We start from the raw sequence: 18,752 nt of genomic DNA, 5'->3' as shown, positions 1-18,752 counted from the left end.
TTGGTGATAAGTTGAGAAAACCGTCCCGAAGCACATGTGCTACAAAACGCCACTGTTTTCCTGCGCATGTACCCCGACATAAATATGGGCTATGATCACCATGCACAAGTACACAGGCCGCACAACGGGTTGGCATACTCTAGATCAGATGGTCAAGCAGCTGCTGGGGTATAGCCTCCCATTCTTGCACCAGTGCCTGTCGGAGTTCCTGAAGTGTCGTAGGTGTTTGAAGACGTGCAGCGATACGTCATCCCATAAGTGCTCGATTGGATCTAGATCTGGAGAACAGACAGGCCACTCCATCCACCTGATACCCTCTGTTTCAAGGTACTCCTCCACGATGGCCGTGCGTTATCATCCATCAGGAGGCACGTGGGAGCCACTGCACCCCTGAAAAGGTGAATATACTGCTGCAAAATGACGTCCCGACACACCTGACCCGTTACAGTTCTTCTGTCAAAGACATGCAGGGGTGTACGTGCACCAATCATAATCCCACCCCACACCGTCAAACCACGCCCTCCATTCAGACCCCTTTAAAGGACATTAAGGGGTTGGTATCTGGTTCCTGGTTCACACCAGATGAAAACTCGGCGAGAATCAATGTTCAGACTATACCTGGACTCGTCCGTGAACATAACCTGGGACCACTGTTCCAATGACCATGTACTGTGTTCTTAACACCAGGCTTTACGGGTTCTCCTGTGACCAGGGGTCAGTGGAATGCACCTTGCTGGTCTCCGGGCGAATAAACCATGTCTGTTCAGTCATCTGTAGACTTTGTGTCTGGAAACAAGTGTTGCAGTGGCTGCGGTAAGGTCCCGAGCAAGGCTACGTACAGTACTCCGTGGCCGTCTGCGGGCACTGACAGTGAGATATCGTCTTCTTGTGGTGTTGTAAACCGTGGACGTTCCGTACTGTAGCGCCTGGACTCGTTTCCTGTCTGCTGGAATCGTTGCCATACTTTTGAGATCACACTTTGTGGCACACGGAGGGTCCGTGCTACGACGCGCCCTAGTATTTTACCCCTCATAACGTTATCAATGTGTGTTCTTTGAGCTATTGTCAACACACATTCACCATTAGCACGCCGGAAAAGTCTGCACACTTACTCGCTGCACCGTACTCTGACATGCACCAACACACCTCTGCATATCAATGTCTGAGGCCAGCGTCACCGTGCGGTGACTGCAGGTCAAATGCACCGCTTGGTCATACCCCGAGGTGATTTAAGCCCGCAATCCGCCCACCACAGCGTTGTTTCACCGTGTATCAGCATTATCCTTAATTTATGAGTATGAGTGTAGTACGAATGTTGAATGTCTACGAACCAAGATGGCTGAAAGATTAACCCTTTATTTGGCAGCGTTGCTCTCAACGAACATCAACATTGTTTCCTGCAACATATTTGAATTTCGTCCTTCGATGGGCCATGGAACTTGCAAGCAACGTTTAAGCTCTCATACACAGCAATACTCTGTTGCCTCTCGCGATAAGTTTCCGAATAGTGTGCACCTTTAGCAGACGCCGACCAAGCTTATGTGTTTGTTACAGATGTAGAAATTTCTTTCGATTTTATGGTGCTGTTATTTCTTGTGTAATAAAAACTGCTTATAAACAGAAAGCTGAAGTCCTGAAAGTGCGTCATTATACACATTTGTTAATGAATTCTTACCTGGTACTCTGCAAATGAGCTGATGTTTTCTGGGATATGGAAACCTGGCTTTGACTATTGGATGGACAAGTCTAGAAGAAGAAGAAGAAGAAGAAGAAGAAGAAGAAACGAGCAGCTGCTTTGCCTGTAATTATGTACTATGTGATAAGTTTGGTCACTGGCCAGAGAATGGCCCCAAATGGAAAATGTAGGCTTTGTCACCAGATGTATTAGAGTTTAAAACGTGGTTTTTTTCTGTGATTTGTACAAAAAAGGAGTTTTTATGACATTTCACATGAAGTACTGCAAGACGCAACAAAATTTCAGCCACAAGACTAACATTCTCGTATTCATATTGGAGCACTATGCGCCTTTTATGGACAATGGTACCAGGGCATCGAAAGGGTGCAAAAAATGGCAGCCCGTTTTGTGTTATTACGTAATAGGGGAGAGAGAGTGGCAGATATGATACGCGAATTGGGATGGAAGTCATTACAGCAAACACGTTTTTCGTCGCGGCGAGATCTTTTTACGAAATTTCAGTCACCAACTTTCTCTTCCGAATGCGAAAATATTTTGTTGAGCCCAACCTACATAGGTAGGAATGATCATCAAAATAAAATACGAGAAATCAGAGCTCGAACAGAAAGGTTTAGGTGTTCGTTTTTCCCGCGCGCTGTTAGGGAGTGGAATGGTAGAGAGGTAGTATGATTGTGGTTCGACGAACCCTCTGCCAAGCACTTAAATGTGAATTGCAGAGTAGTCACGTAGATGTAGAAACGCAGCAGACTGTGTTTTGAAAGAAGAAAAGAATCTAAAACTGCTCACGTGACCATATACATCTCATTTAAGTGACAAAATATATTTTCTGTGTGTGCCAAAGAGAGGAACAAGGCAGTGGACTCGACGCCCATTCTCGAGCAACGGGGTTCAAAACGACGCCTCCTCACTCTAATTTACATCTATGTTTGCATACGGAAGGCACCTTCTGCCACTACAAGTCATTCCCTCTTCCCGCTCCACTCGCAACTACTGCGAGGGAAAAGCGGCCGCCTGTATGCTTCCATACGGGCCCTGATTTGTCTAGTCTTCGCGGTCATTACGCGAGATGTACGTCATAGGCAATGCAGTCGTTCGACACTGTGTCAGAAGTGCCACCTCTTTATAGTTTCTCAACAGTATTTTACGAAAGGAATCTCGTGTCCCTTCCAGTGATTCTCCTTTGAGATCACGGAGCATTTTCGTAACACTCTCCTAGTTACCAAAACTACCGCTGACAAATCTAGCAGCAAGCTTTGATGTCTCCCTTTGATACAACGTGTTGGGGACCTCAAACACTCGAACAATACCTGGGAATGAGTCGCACAAATTTTCCATACGTGATCTCTTTCATAGATGAGCTTCACTTTCCTCGAGTTCTCCCAATAAACCGAAGGTAAAAAATGACTTTCTAGGATATATCCACATTAAACCTTGTCTCATGCATATTGGACTGTCATTTGGAAATTTGGGCTGTTAATGTTACTAAAGATGAAGAAAAATATTTGCGTGTCTCATTTTTAATTTTTTTTCGCAGCACGCTTATTACACCTCTTCCCCAGGCAGACCAGTGCATTATATGGATGTTTCTTCTCCCTAATGTGACCAGCTGGCTGCTGTACGTATCACTTCGCTATAAACTGTTACAGGCTGCGCCACATTATGGCAAGAAGTCACGCATAACAACTATTTGAAGAGAAAAAAGGACGCTATCCATCGAGATGATATGGTGGACTAATTACCTTTTATCTTAGTTCAAAAATCGGATTAGCATTTCACACTGGAGTAACTAGTTTGGACCAACCAGTGGTCATATGGAGAGGAATAGATGGGAGATAGATCAAAGCTTGCTGCTAGATTTGTCAGCGGTAGTTTTGGTAACTAGGAGAGTGTTACGAAAATGCTCCGTGATCTCAAAGGAGAATCACTGGAAGGGACACGAGATTCCTTTCGTAAAATACTGTTGAGAAACTATAAAGAGGTGGCACTTGATAGTATCTATAAAATATTAGATGCGACTGCGTGTAATTTGTACCGGAGTAAAATGTACTGCTGTTGATCTGGCAGCAGAAGCAGTGCCAAAGTAAACCACTGTACGCACCTAAGAAGGATTAATGAGGAAACTCTAAAGACGTGCAAGAATGTAAAAAGTGGCGGGCGCAGAAAGTTGTTTCAGATCTTTTGCATCACTTTATGCTAATATCAAAACGATCCCCGTAAGTGCGCTACACGCGCACCAACCTACCGACAAATTTCATATGTGTAGGCGCTTTGGCCAACCGACCGATAAATTTTTCATGTAAGGTGGTCGGTTGAGTATGACCACTCGATAACCTCGCAGCTCACAGCCTCTTCCGTAACTGTGTTAATTTTTCGTTAAGAACAGTTTCATGGCGTCCGGCAGCTTTAAAAAACGTGTTTCATCCATTCTTAAATAATTACGAATATCATCGGTTCTCAGGTCTTCAGATGTGTATGTGAATTTATTTATTTGAATTAGTCACTACTTTGACAGATCATTCTGTCAACTTTTTTGGGCCTAGTAACCTTTAAAACATCGAACGGAAATCCCAGTTCTTCTTTGTGTCAAGCCAAACAGCATCTCGCCGAACATAGCCGCATTGAACTTCCTGTAAACAATTCGCGATACGAACAGGGCGGCGCTGTAATCGCTGACAAGTGAATAAGTCGGTCGCATGTGTATAGGCTGCACAGAAAATTGGTCGGTAGGTCTGTTGGTGCGTGTGCGGGGCCCTTTATCAGTGCAACTGCCAATTCCTACCCCATTTCTGCCCTGTCTCTAACCAACGTAATGCAGAGGGGGCGTTAAAGTCACATAACGTCTACTCGCTATTCTTGTGTTACGCTAGAGGAAAAAGAAAACTTCTGTACGTAAGTCAGCACGGATTTGGAAAGCACACCTCGTACTAAACAAAGCTACCCTTTTCAAACACACACTATTTAAGGCGAAACATGGACGGAAATCAATAGGCCTCTTCCATTTTCATCGATTTCCCAAAATAGATGGACACTGTACCACACAGTCAACTGGCAAATGACGAGCATAGGGAGAGTTCTCATATTTATGAGTGGCTCTAAGGCTTCCTATGTAACAGAATTAGCGCGTAGATCTGGACAGCGTGTTCGTCAGGGACAGAGGTATCGTTCGCAGTATCTCAGGAAAGTGAGATAGGACCGTTGCTGTTCTCTGCATAAAATAACGATCTGAAGGTTATTATGGTGATGAATCTAGGTTGTTTGGTGATAGCGCTGTAGTGTACGGGAAAGTACACTACTGGCCTTTAAAATTGCTACACCACAAAGATGACGTGCTACAGGCGCGAAATTTAGCCGACAGGAAGAAGATGCTGTGATATGCAAATGATTAGCTTTTCAGTGCATTCATTCACACAAGGTTGGCGCTGGTGGCGACACCTACAACGCGCTGACATGAGGAAAGTTTCCAACCGATTTCTCATACACAAACGTTGCCTGGTGAAACGTTGTTGTGATGCCTCGTGTAAGGAGGAGAAATGCGTACCATCACGTTTCCGACTTTGATAAAGGTCGGATTGTAGCCTATCGCGATTGCCGTTTATCGTATTGCGACATTGTTGCTCGCGTTGGTCGAGATCCAATGACTGTTAGCAGAATATCGAATCTGTGGGTTCAGGAGGGTAATACGGAACGCCGTGCTGGATCTCAACGGCCTCGTACCACTAGCAGTCGAGATGACAGGCATCTTATCCGCATGGCGGTAACGGATCGTGTAGCCACGTCTCGACCCTTGAGTCAACATATGTGGACGTTTGTAAGACAACCATGTGCAAGAAAAGTTCGACGTCGTATGCAAGAGCATGGACTATCAGCTCGGAGACCATGGCTGCGGCTACCCTTGACGTTGCATCACAGTCAGGAGCGCCTGCGATGGTGTACTCAACGACGAACATGGGTGCACGAATGGCAAAACGTTAATTTTTGGGATGAATCCAGGTTCTGTTTACAGCATCATGATGGTCGCATCCGTGTTAGGCGACATCGCGGTGAACGCACATTGGGAAGCGTATACTCGTCATCGCCATACTGGCGTATCACCCGACGTGATGGCATGGGGTGCCATTGGTTACACGTCTCGGTCACCTCTTGTTCGCATTGGCGGCACTTTGAACAGTGGACGTTACATTTCAGATGTGTTACGACCAGTGGCTTTACCCTTTATTCGATCCCTGAGGAACCCTACATTTCAGCAGGATAATGCACGACCGCATGTTGCTGGTCCTGTACGACTGCTGCCCTGGCCAGCACATTCTCCAAATCTCTCACCAGTTGAAAACGTCTGGTCAATGGTGGCCGAGCAACTGGCTCGTCACAACACGCCAGTCACTACTGTTGATGAACTGTGGTATCGTGTTGAAGTTGCATGGGCAGCTGTACCTGTACACGCCATGCAAGCTCTGTTTGACTCAATGCCCAGGTGTATCAAGGCCGTTATTACGGCGAGAGGTGGTTGTTCTGGGTACTGATTTATCAGGATCTATGCACCCAAATTGCGTGAAAATGTAATCACATGTCAGTTCCAGTATAATATATTTGTCCAATGAATACCCGTTTATCATCTACATTTCTTCTTGATGTAGCAATTTTAATGGCCGGTAGTGTAGTTTCGTAGTGGACTGACGATTTACTGTAGATTGATTTTGAAAGGATTTTTATTTGTTGCGATAAATGGCAGCTTGTTTTACACGTGAATAAATGTAAGTTATAACGGACAGGCAGAAGAAATATACCCGTCCGATTACAGCATCAATGATAGGCTTGAGTGGGTGCCATTGAAAAATATGCATGCGAAGCTACATGAAGTTGAAAGAGCACATTAAGACAGTTTTAAGGAAGGCTAATGACAGATTTCGGTTTATTGAGATAGTTTTAGGCATGCATAGCTCATCTACAAAGAGAGCCGAGTGCAGAAAACAAGTGTAACCCACTCTTGGGTATTGCTCTAGTATCTGGGACCCGCACCAGGTCCGATTAAAGGAAGCAAAGTAGACGTGTGCTGCTAGATTTTTTAGAAGGAATTTACGTAAATGTTACGCGAACTCAAATGGGAATCTCTGGAGTGTGTGTGTGTGTGTGTGTGTGTAGAAGCGTTTCTGGCAAGGCTGTTGTACTGACGCGGGTGTGTACAACTACATTAGCACGTCCTCCGGCGCCACACTAGAAGGTGAACCTCGAGTGCCTCAGAAGGAAAACATGTGGCAGCGTAAAAATAAGACCAGAAGGTTGCTCTGGAGACTGCTGTGCCGGTGCTAGGCACCGTTCTTTTGGTGGTGGTAGTGCTGGGCCGTTGCCTTCACCCGGCTTCTAAATTAACGGAGCCAGTCAGTTATGGAGGGAGCCAAAACGCGGTGCAACCTGGTATATTTTTTCCCTCCCATATCGTTGCTAGAGGTGCAAGACAAGGTAAGTGGCAGGCAAAGTCCAAGGATTAAAGTCAGAAAACCTGTATTTAGAGTCAAATTTGACATCACAGCGACCAAGCCACTGTTAAAATGTTCCCAATGTCTGGTGTGTGAAGCAAATCGACATCCGTCACTTGTTTTCAAGCAAAATAAAACAGTGCACCAACTATTACTTATGTTTTAACGTTTGCGATGCTTTTCTGACCAAAATCTCCATCTTCAGGAAGTGTGATCATTTGCGTTTACTTACTTTACGCGATCAGGTCCAATGGACCGCACGCTGATTTGAGATATTGCCTCCAGCCTGTCTCCAGCTCCTTTCTGCCATTCTTCCAGCAGTTCCGCTCTCTGAAGGTCTTTGGATACGCAGTCGATCCATCGAGTTCTAGGTCTTCCTACGGCCCTTCTGCCGGTTGGCCTCGTGTTGGATTGGTGTTCGGGAATCGGTTGTCCTGCATTCCAGCAACATGCCCTGCCCAGTGAAATCGTCGTGTCTTCATTATCCCCACGATGTTCGGCTCTTTGTAAGTATCATACAATTCTGTAGTGTGACTAAACCTCCATTTCTCACTCTCATTATCGTAAATCACTCCGTCTTTAGGTCACAAGTAGCAAATCAGGACCATCCGACCGCCATGTCATCCTTAGATGAGGATGTGGATAGGAGGGGCGTGTGGTCAGCACACCGCTCTCCCGGTCGTTATGTTGTTTTTCTCTGACCGGAGCCGCTACCATTCAGTCGAATAGCTCCTAAATTGGCATCACGAGGCTGAGTGCACCCCGGAAAATAGCAACAGCACACGCCGGCCCGGATGGTACTCATCCAAGTGCCGGCCACGCCTGACAGCGCTTAACTTCGGTGATCTGAGGGGAACCGGTGTATTCACTGCGGCAAGGCCGTTGCCCTCATTTTCATATACTGGTCCAAAACATCTTCTGAAGGACTTTCCTTTGAGATATCATCAGTCTGTTCAGATCTTGCTCGGTTGTACTCCAGGTGGCACATCCATACACTACTAGTGGCTGTAGGAGTGTTTTGTGATGTTTATTTTGAAACGTCTTGACAAACTCCTGGTTTTGAGGAGAGCATCAAGGTCGTGGTAACAGTCATTACCTGCCTGTATTTCCGTTTTACTGGATGGTTCATCTCTGAATACTGCGCCCAGATATTTCAACTCCTTGACTTCACGATAAGAACCTCCAGTTGTCTGTAAGGGTAGAAGTGGTTCTTGAGTTTCATTATGTCTACGGTGTAGAATGATGTATTCCGTTTTGTCACGACTGATTTGAAGTCCAATTTTCCTCGCTGTTACTTTCAGAATATCAGCCATTTCCCCTAATTCTTCTTGCGACCCAGATAGCACTATACCATCGCCCATCGGCATATCCGAGATACCTGATGTTCACATCCCCGGTCTGGACTCCTCTTAGTTCATTAGACGACATCTCTTGTGTTACCTTCCCTAATGCGAGACTGAAAAGAAAAGCTGATAGTCCATCGCCCTGCCGTAGCCCAGTTTTTATTTTGAATGCTTGAGTCGCCTTATTTCCAATTTTTACCTATGCTGTAGTATCCATCAGGCAGGATTTCGTGAGGATTACTACTTTCTTGGCAAAACCGCAGTATTCAAGACGCCTGAAAATACTTTCCGATGAATGCAATATGCTTTCCTGAAGTCGACAAACAGCATGTGTAGTTCTTGGCCAAAATCCCACCTTTTTCTACAATCTACGTATAAAAAATGTGCTGTACTTTTTGCTAGAAATTAAGTAATTTACAAGAATTATAGTAATTTACGCATGCAATCGTAATGTAGCATGTGAAGCTTAATTTTCAAAACAGTGTAAGTCCTTAGGTAGCGTGTACCGGGATAGGGCATACCGCAAGAAGCAAAACTGGACAGCTAACGGAGTTGCAATCACGAGGACGACGCTGATAAACTTCAGCTTAAGACGTCGTCTGAAGAAGGTGCCGCCAAGACTCTGAAACGCACCTCGATGTGAGTATAATGACAAATTTTAATGAGTCACTACAGGCTTTTTTTCGTTGTCCAGACACAAAAAGTTATGGTCACAGACTTGCATTCAACGGCAGGATTACGTTCAACAGTAGCCATTATAAGCCTTTGTTTACTGCGTGCTTTGCTTTCAACAAAGCTGCCAATCGGTACTGCACCTTTGGTGCAAATAGAACCAGATTCAGGTAGCAGGTAAATTCATCAGAAGAGCAAAACAAACTGCAAAACAATTTAGAAAAGATATCTGAATGGTGCGAGAAGTGGCAGACGACCCCATGTAACGAAAAGTGTGAGGTCATCCACATGAGTGCTAAAAGGAACTCAAACTTTGGTTACACGATAAATCAATCTGATCTAAAAGCCGTAAATTCAGCTAAATATCTAGGTATTACAATTACGAACAACTAAAATTGGAAGGAACACACAGAAAATGTTGTGAGGAAGGACAACCAAAGACTGCGTTTTATTGGCAGGACACTTAGAAAATGTAACAGACCTACTAAGGAGACTGCCTACACTACGCTTGTCCGTCCTCTTTTAGAATACTGCTGCGCCGTGTGGGATCCTTACCACATAGGACTGACGGAGTACATCGAAAAAGTTCAAAGAAAGGCAGCACGTTTTGTATTATCGCGAAATATGGGAGAGATTGTCACAGAAATGATACAGGATTTGGGCTGTTTATCGTTGCGACGGAATCATCTCACGAAATTCCAATCACCAACTTTCTCCTCCGAATGCGAAAATATTTTGTTGACACCGACTTACATAGGGAGAAACGATCACCGCGATAAAATGAGGGAAATCAGAGCTCGTACGAAAATATATAGGTGTTCATTCTTTCCGCGCGCAATACGAAATTGGAATGAGAGAGAATTGTGAAGGTGGTTCGATTAAACCTCTGCCAGACACTTGAATGTGATTCACAGAGTATCGATGTAGATGAATAAACAGACTGATTCGCGTGCATACGGAATGTTTCTGCGGGAGATGACTGAGCGCTCCACACATTCAGGGCGACGGCCAGTATTTCCTGCTGTTTCTCAGGCATTTATGATCTCGTAGCCTGAACTTAGCTGAAATGTTGCAGACTTTCAATGAAGTCAACCGACGCAACATGCAAGAGCCTCCGGGACGTTTATTACGTCAGACAGCACCTGTTCTCTGCCGTTGACGATTCAGCAGAGTCAGAGACAGCATGTTCTAGTAATTAAAAACATGGCTATTACCCGTGTTACAAATTTATTTTTACAGCTCACGCACGAGGATGTCACCGTTTACTTCTACGTGTTTGGAGGGCCATACAGATAGATCTATTTGTATTGCGAACTGGCAATTACATAAACTGAAATGAACTGCAAAGGTAACTCTACAGCGAAACTACAGACACACTAAAGTCACCTACTTAGGGTTGCCATATCTAGCTGGGACGTCGTCGGGACACACTGAGATGGGGCTGTAGGAATGAAGCACTTTTATTTAGAACGCAATTGCAAGGAACTTGTTGGTACACCATAATTTTCGGAAGATATCATCCTTTTCACCAAGTCTTTTCACTTTTGCGTATTTATAAAACTCCATGCAAGTCAGCTTCGGGTTAAAGTGGCACTGTAAGACTGATTCCACAGTCCCTGGCAGCAGTCGATTTCTTTCATCAGTCCACTGGGCCGACATTAGCAGAAATACGCTTGCCACAGTGGTGGTGTGTGTGGGAATGGAAAACAAATACTCACGTAATTTTAGCAGTTGGGATTTGCGTTCAGGATTTTCGGGTTTCTTAAGAATTGTCTCAACTGCAGGCATTAATGACAGCCATCTTGTTTTTGAGTGAGATGAACATGATGTTGATAGACATCAACGTATAAGAATAATTCTTTCAGTTTCTCTGTCCTTAGCGTGTATGTTGAAAAATAATTAAATATTTCAATGTCGTCAGTTAAAACTTCAGCAGCGCTTGATATAGCATTGAGGAGAATATGGGCAGTACATCTAACTCTTTCTAGATTTTTCGTAGTTCTTTAATTTGGTGAAATACATTCCGCTGACCGCGTCGATGAACCCCTCCGAAATTGGTACTGGTATTGTCTTCATAAAAAGGTATTAATTCATCCAATGGAATCTGTAGTTGTCTTAAAGTGTCTAAACAAAACTCCACAATTGTCTCGGATGTTTCGTTATTCAGCGAATCAAACTTCAACAGTTTATGTTCGATTCCGTTAGTTTCAGTCAAGTATTTAACAACGAAAGGAAACATCTTTTCAGCCTTATCGCTCGATACGTCGGTCCCTATGCCATGAAAAGAACTCCTTGCAATTGTTTTATGCATTCCGACATGGAGAGTGGTGAGAGCGTATTTTTAACAATAGCGATTTTGGAGTTAGGATAGGTTGGTTGGTTGGTTGGTTCATACGTTCGTTAGTTTGACGTACAGCACAACAACAGGAGAAAAGAACCAGAAGAACGAGAAAAGGACAACCAACAATACCAGGGACAAAACATGAAAAGAACACCACAGAAAGAAACAAGAAAGAGGTATCAGGGGTAAAAACAAGACAGCAGATGACCGTGGCTGGACGACCACGAGAATGAACAGGAAAAGCCAGCCACTCTGCGACACAGTAAAACATCCACCATAAAAAGCATTAGAGTGGAGAACACAAAGGGACAAAGCATATGCGTTAAAACTTACACAGAGTGATAAAACCCACAGTCACGTATAAAACATAAAACTAAGTTAGCCGATGAGGTGTTGTCAGCTAAAATTAATGGCAATGAGTCCGGTTACTGAAGAGTCCGTCGCAGGGCAGCCAAAGAAGCACAGCTCGCCCAGATATGGGCCACTGTCAGCCGGGCGCCACACCGACACAGAGGTGGGTCATCACGGCGTAGGAGGTGGCCGTGTGTCACCCAAGCGTGGCCAATGCGGAGCCGGCAGAGAACTACAGAGTCCATGCGAAAGGCCCGTGTGCAGGAATGGCACACATGGGGTAGTCTCCTTAATTGCACGCAGTTTGTTGCGCGTGCCGAAGTTAAACCATTTCGTCTCTCAAAGCCGCAAAACGTTGCTGCATAGTACTGAACGCACGTCAGTTGCAGAGAAGCCGATCTCCATAAGCGGTTTCTGTGTAGCCCCTTTGGCCAGCCTGTCGGCAGGTTCGTTGCCTGGGATTCCGACGTGACCTGGGGTCCAGACAAACAGCACTGAATGACTGGACCGTTCCAGGGCATGGATGGACTCCTGAATGGTCGCTACCAAAGGACGACGAGGGTAGCACTGGCCGATAGCTTGTAGGCTGCTGAAGGAGTCAGTACGCAGAAGAAACGACTCCCCAGGGCGTGAACGGATGTGCCCAAGAGATCGAATATAGCCACCAGCTCGGCAGTGAAAACACTGTAGCCATCGGGAAAGGAATGCTGTTCAATATGTCCTCGATGGACATGCGCGAAGCCGACGTGAGCATCAGCCATCGAGCCGTCAGTGTACACTACTTCGTGGCCATGGTACATGTCAAGAATCGAGAGGAAGTGGCAGCGGAGAGCCGCGGTGTTAACCGAGTCCTTAGGGCCATATTAAAGGTCCAGGCGAAGCTGCGGCCTAGGTGTACACCATGGAGGTGTACGTTAATGGACCTCAAGTATAGGTGGTAAAGGCAAGGACTCCAGAAAGAAGGGATCGGACACGAACTGCAATTGGAAGCGCTGACCTGGGTCGCCGATGCGGCAGATGAACCGCCTTGGGTGGGAAAAGGAGACGGTGACTTGGATGCACAGGAGAACTACGAACGTGTGCAACGTAACTGGCCAGCAATCGTGCACGCCTGACCTGCAATGGAGGGACTCCAGCCTCCACTAGGACGCTGATCACTGGACTCGTCCTAAAAGCTCCTGTCGCTAGGCGAACGCTACAGTGGTGGACTGGGCAGAGTAAACGCAACGCTGAGGGCGCCGCTGAACCATAAACCAGACTTAGTCAAGGCGGGATTGAACAAGGTCTCTAGAGCTGCAGCAGCGTAGAGCTATCTGCACCCCACTTGGTGTAGCTCAGGCAGTGGGGGGCATTGGGTTGTCGCCAGCAGTTCCGCTTAAGCTGACGACGGTGAGGAAGCCAAGTCAATCGAGCGCGAATGTTCTGCACACAATTTTACGGAAAGATTTAAAGCTGCGACCGTACGAGGTACAGCTTGGGCAACAGTTAAACGAAAGTGATTATAAAAAGTCAACGACTGTGTTCAACTGTTGACTAAAATGAGGGACAAGGACGGCTCCTTAAATTTGCTACGGACGAGTGAAGCGGCACATTTTCATCTCAGTGTTTATGTTGAGCAACAAAACTGCCGTTACAGGTGCGACGACAATCCTCATGAAGTCCATCGACGCCCTTAAACACAGGCAGAAAGCGACGGGGCGGTGCGCTGCTCTTTCAGAGGCCGTCATCGGACACTGCTTATTCGTACATGAATGTGGGCGAGCAACCGTCACATCTCAGCGGTGTGCTACCGCGGTAGACACATTCCTCGCACTTTAACAGTTTCCTGCAAATGTTTATTTGTTTCAGCAAGATGATGCTATACCTCATTCTGCTCAAATTTAAATGGCAGCCGTGCGCAGTGTTTGATAAGCACATCATGTCAAGGAGTGTGGACACTTATTTTGTGGCCTCCCAGATCTCCCGACTTATCAGTCTGTGATTATTTCCTTTGAGGTTTTCTGAAACACAGCGTTGTAACTGAAAGATACTATTCTTGAAGAAATCGAGAACATAGTATACAGAAGCTTGAAGTCGTCTTGAACAATTTGCATCGCAGGCTGAGTGTCATTGTAACAGTGATGAGCACCTGCAAGACATTTTCAGAACATGCGCAATGCGTGAAATGACAATAAGCAAGGGTTTCATTGTTGTGATTTAAAATGCTTCACAGTATAATCCTAAGCCTGTTTCGCCGTTTCCAAATCGGCCCGCTTTCATACAATGCCCTCTACGTAAATCTTCAAATGTGTAGAATTTTAGAACATGTTTTTTGCTCGAGTATTATGTCGTTTTTGGAAACCCAGAATCTACTCCGTAGGAATCAACATGGATTCCGGAAACAGCAATCGTCTGAGACCCAACTCGCTTTATTTGTTCACGAGACCCAGAAAATATCAGATACAGGCTCCCAGGTAGATGCTATTTTCCTTGACTTCAGGAAGGCGTTCGATACAGTTCCGCACTGTCGCCTGATAAAGTAAGAGTCTACGGAATATCAGACCAGCAGCGTGGCCGGATTGAAGAGTTTTTAGCAAACATGTTGTTATCAATGGAGAGACGTCTACAGACAAAGTAACCTCTGGCGTGCCACAGGGTAGTGTTATGGGACCATTGCTTTTCACAATATATATAAATGACGTAGTGGACAGTGTCAGAAGTTCCATGCGGCTTTTCGCGGATGATGCTATAGTATACAGAGAAGTTGCAGCATTAGAAAATAGTAGCGAAATACAGGAAGATCTGCAGCGGATAGGCACTTGGTGCAGGGAGTGGCTACTGGCCCTTAACATAGACAAATGTAATGTATTGCGAATACATAGAAAGAAGGATCCTTTATTGTATGGTTATATGGTAGCGGAACAAACACTGGTAGCATTTACTTATGTAAAATATCTGGGAGTATGCGCGCGGAAAGATTTGAAGTGGAATGATTATATAAAATTAATTGTTGGTAAGGCGGGTACCAGGTTGAGATTCATTGGGAGAGTCCTTACAAAATGTAGTCCATCAACAAAGGAGGTGGCTTACAAAACACTCGTTCGACGTATACTTGAATATTGCTCATCAGTGTGGGATCCGTACCAGATCGTATTGACGGAGGAGATAGAAAAGATCCAAAGAAGAGCGGCGCGTTTCGTCACAGGGTTATTTGGTAAGCGTGATAGCGTTACGGAGATGTCTAGCAAACTCAAATGGCAGACTCTGCAAGAGGCGCTCTGCATCGCGGTGTAGCTTGCTCGCCAGGTTTCGAGAGGGCGCGTTTCTGGATGAGGTATCGAATATATTGCTTCCCCTTACTTATAACTCCCGAGGAGATCACGAATGTAAAATTAGAGAGATTCGAGCGCGCACGGAGGCTTTCAGACAGTCGTTCTTCCCACGAAGCATACGCGACTGGAACAGAAAAGGGAGGTAATGACAGTGGCACGTAAAGTGCCCTCCACCACACACCGTTGGGTGGCTTGCGGAGTATAAATGTAGATGAATGTTGATATAGAATTGCTGAGGGACCAAACTGCTGAGGTCATCGGTCCCTAGACTGACACTACTTTAACTTATGCTATGAACATTACACACCTCCATGCCCGAGGGAGGATTCGAACCTCCGGCGGGAGGACCGCGCAGTTCGTCACATAGCGCCTCAAACCGCGCGGCCCTGTACCTAATCGCATCACCTGAGAAAAATCTTAATATCATGTCCAAGGTTATTAATATTCATCCACATCAAGGTTTCCAACAATTCTCTATGGCATATCCGAAGTTACTTCTACATCTGTGGATGACTCCATCCAAGATGACACGCTTCATCCTCGCTACCAAGAAATCCTCAATCCCGTCACGAATTTCACTTGATATCCCGTACGATCTTACTTCTGATAATAAGCAATACCATTTCACTCTAACCACACCTAAGACTTTCACAAAACGGTAATGACAGTAATATGTGTTGACATCTGTGAATGATAACTTGTTGCACACTAAAACTGCTAATCACGCCGCGCATAAATGTGTCAAAGGACGTGAACGACGGTTTATTACTTACATGTTTCAACCACATGAGAGAAACATGCAAGTTACAGGCTATCGAAGTAACGTGAGTGCGTGCTGCCAATTCATGTAGTATATAACAGTGAGAAACATATTGCGTCAGCAACGTTACCCATCGTCATACTGTGGTCTCGGGAAAACGCAGTAGCTATGACGTTGGAAAGAAACAATAGTGAAGAAGTAATCAGCGCCATTTAGGGCGAATGCTTGTGGCTGGTATGTGACTGTCCTAACATAGTTTAGCAATTCAGGCGTTCGTTTACACTTTTATACCAATGCTAGGTTTTGTAACATGAAAGACATTTTAATGAAGGCACGGATGAAAATACAAAGGAAGGAAGATTAGGGTTTAACATCACGACTACAGCGTGGTCAGTCTGGAGCCGAGCGACCGCTACAGTCGCAGGTTCGAATCCTGCCTCGGGCATGGATGTGTGTTATGTCCTTAGGTTACTTAGGTTTAAGTAGTTCTAAGTTCTAGGCGACTGATGACCTCAGAAGTTAAGTCGCATAGTGCTCAGAGCCATTGAACCATTTTGAACAGCGTGGTCATTAGTGACGAAACAAGCCCGCATTAAGGAAGAATGGGGAAGGAAATCGGCAGTGTCCTTTCAAAAGAACCAACCCACACGGACAGACCGAGCGACCGACCGACGAACCAGCTGGATGTGTGTAGGCGTTCTGGCCGGCTGACCGAATGATTTTTCGGGTCGGGAGCACGGCTAGGTGTCACAGTGCGACAACTAATAACGCCCCCTCCACAACACACAAGTGAGCCGTGTGTAGCGCTGTCGTGCCAGCCGCTCGACGAAAGTTGGTCTTTTGTCAATGAGCGTGCTATTATTAAATGCTGTTCATATATGGCTAACGTGACAAAGTGCGAGGAATACGAAACTTGTACGACAATTTCTAGAGAAATCTAAACACCTCAAATGTTTGTGGGATACGTTGTGGAAAGAACACACCAATCGAGATGCAAGAAAAGCACTTGTTTCATTTTTTTTAAAGAATACATTATACTTCGGCAGTAACAGGATATATTTTTATGAACAAAAGTCGCTGGAGTGTTTTTCTGAAACAGGGACGCATTAGGATTTTGGATTTATAGGAAATATAAAAATCGAAACAGACAAATTGGATTTTAAGTTTCATTTCCGATAAGCACCGGAAATAGAATCCTAAAAATCGAAATATAGACAGTCGAGGGACTTTTGTTCATAAAATACTCTTCTATCGCCAGCCATTTCTGCTATTAAGAGAAAAGTGTAGGACTTTTTTTCAGTTCTAATAGTGGTGTATGCTTCATTTATTATGTGTCTCTTGCATTTATGAGATTTTATGCGCCACCACTATGTATAGCATTTCTTCTAAGTTGAAATGAGCTACTTAATCTTCCAGCAGACATTTGTTACATACAAAAATAAATTAATGAAGCTTACATGATCAACATTTGGGAATCACTTTAGGTAGTAACTGTGGGGATCCACTGTACTGTATCTGAAGTCCTCGAACTTGTGCAAGTGACTACAAACCGTAATGTAGCTTAAAGCCTCAGGTGACAGCTTGTCTCATCAGTACCCTTACTCGTCAAATATGGTTCCCGCCTACGTAACAGGAAGTCTTTTTTCATTGCTAGCTCTAAAAAGCCAAGACAAATCCCAGTTTGTTTGTTTGTTTGCGTGTAATACCAAGTAGCACCACGTACAACATAATGTAAGACTGACAATTCTCAACCAGCAACGGGAACAGCGCGGAGAAGTGATCGCCGAGTGAAGACAGTCGGAACATTTGTAGGCTTCAACGAAACTAGTCGGTCGGTAAACTGATGCGTGTGTAGCGCCCTTCACAAAGAGAGTCAGTTGTTCCACTGTACACAGGCGAAAATATAGATATAAAGCTCATTACGTGTGTCCACTTCTCCTTTAGAAAGTACTTTGAAGATAATGCCTTGTGCAGAACATTTATGCATCCCGGTTACAACAAACATGTTTCATTAGTACTGCGACGTCATCGCTGTAGCATTTAAATAGTTTATTTTGTAGAGTAAAAAAAAAAAAAATCCTGTTGGTTCGACAGAAATGAAAAACGACTGGAAAAGTTGAAGCAAAAAGAAACTTTTTTTATCCAACATGGCATCCTTAGAGTACTTCAAATTATATGCGTTGCTACACTTTCCCCGTGGTCAAATGCACAAAATCCTCATGCCGCCCTGCTACAACTCTGAAGATAGAATTAGTAATATGTTAACACTTTCTTGACCGAATACTGTGGTCATTAACGAAGAGTGGGAATAAAGCTGTCAACTAGATGGAACATGCATTTAGTCCTACACAGTGCCTCATCAAACGGGAACCGTAGGCACCTCGAGTCGCAGAGCATTGAGCAGTACTCACAGTAAACTGCGACTCCGAGCGCTCACAACAATCGGTTGGCGCGCCACCTGCTGCTGCTGCTGCTGCTGCGTGCTGCCGCCTTGTGGGACGTCGCGCCGGAGACTGCCGGCCTGTTGCACTGTGAAGCGCGGCGTGGCGACGACAGCGCCTCTGGCGGTGGCTGCGCGAGGCGTCGCCGCGTGATGGCGGCGGCCCGTCGCCCACGCATGTCGCTCGTACCCGATTCCCAGAATATGTCGCCCCTTCTTGCTACTTATTCTCAGTATCTCCAACAGTTTCACTTGCTGGCTTTTTATTCTACGAAACAGAACCACCGTGAGTCGCGAAATGTCTTCTTGTCCTAGGACGTCATAGACATGGCCCAATTTGCAGTCAGTGGCGCCCTAGACGTAA

At 45.2% G+C, this 18,752-nt stretch overlaps 1 long non-coding RNA gene across 1 annotated transcript in view; it reads right to left on the bottom strand.

The window, feature by feature from the left end:
* Positions 1 to 18,463, bottom strand: part of LOC126278947 (uncharacterized) — a 156,046-nt gene extending 137,583 nt beyond the window's left edge. Inside the window, exon 1 of the long non-coding RNA XR_007550770.1 lies at positions 18,360 to 18,463. This is a non-coding gene — a long non-coding RNA (uncharacterized LOC126278947). The remainder of the gene's footprint in view (positions 1 to 18,359) is intronic.
* Between the last annotated feature and the right edge of the window lie 289 nt (positions 18,464 to 18,752).

This window comes from Schistocerca gregaria, chromosome 6, assembly GCF_023897955.1.
Source record: "Schistocerca gregaria isolate iqSchGreg1 chromosome 6, iqSchGreg1.2, whole genome shotgun sequence".
Lineage (NCBI taxonomy): Eukaryota > Metazoa > Arthropoda > Insecta > Orthoptera > Acrididae > Schistocerca > Schistocerca gregaria.
Note: the sequence above shows the minus strand (reverse complement) of the source record. Positions and strands in the feature narration are given on the sequence as shown.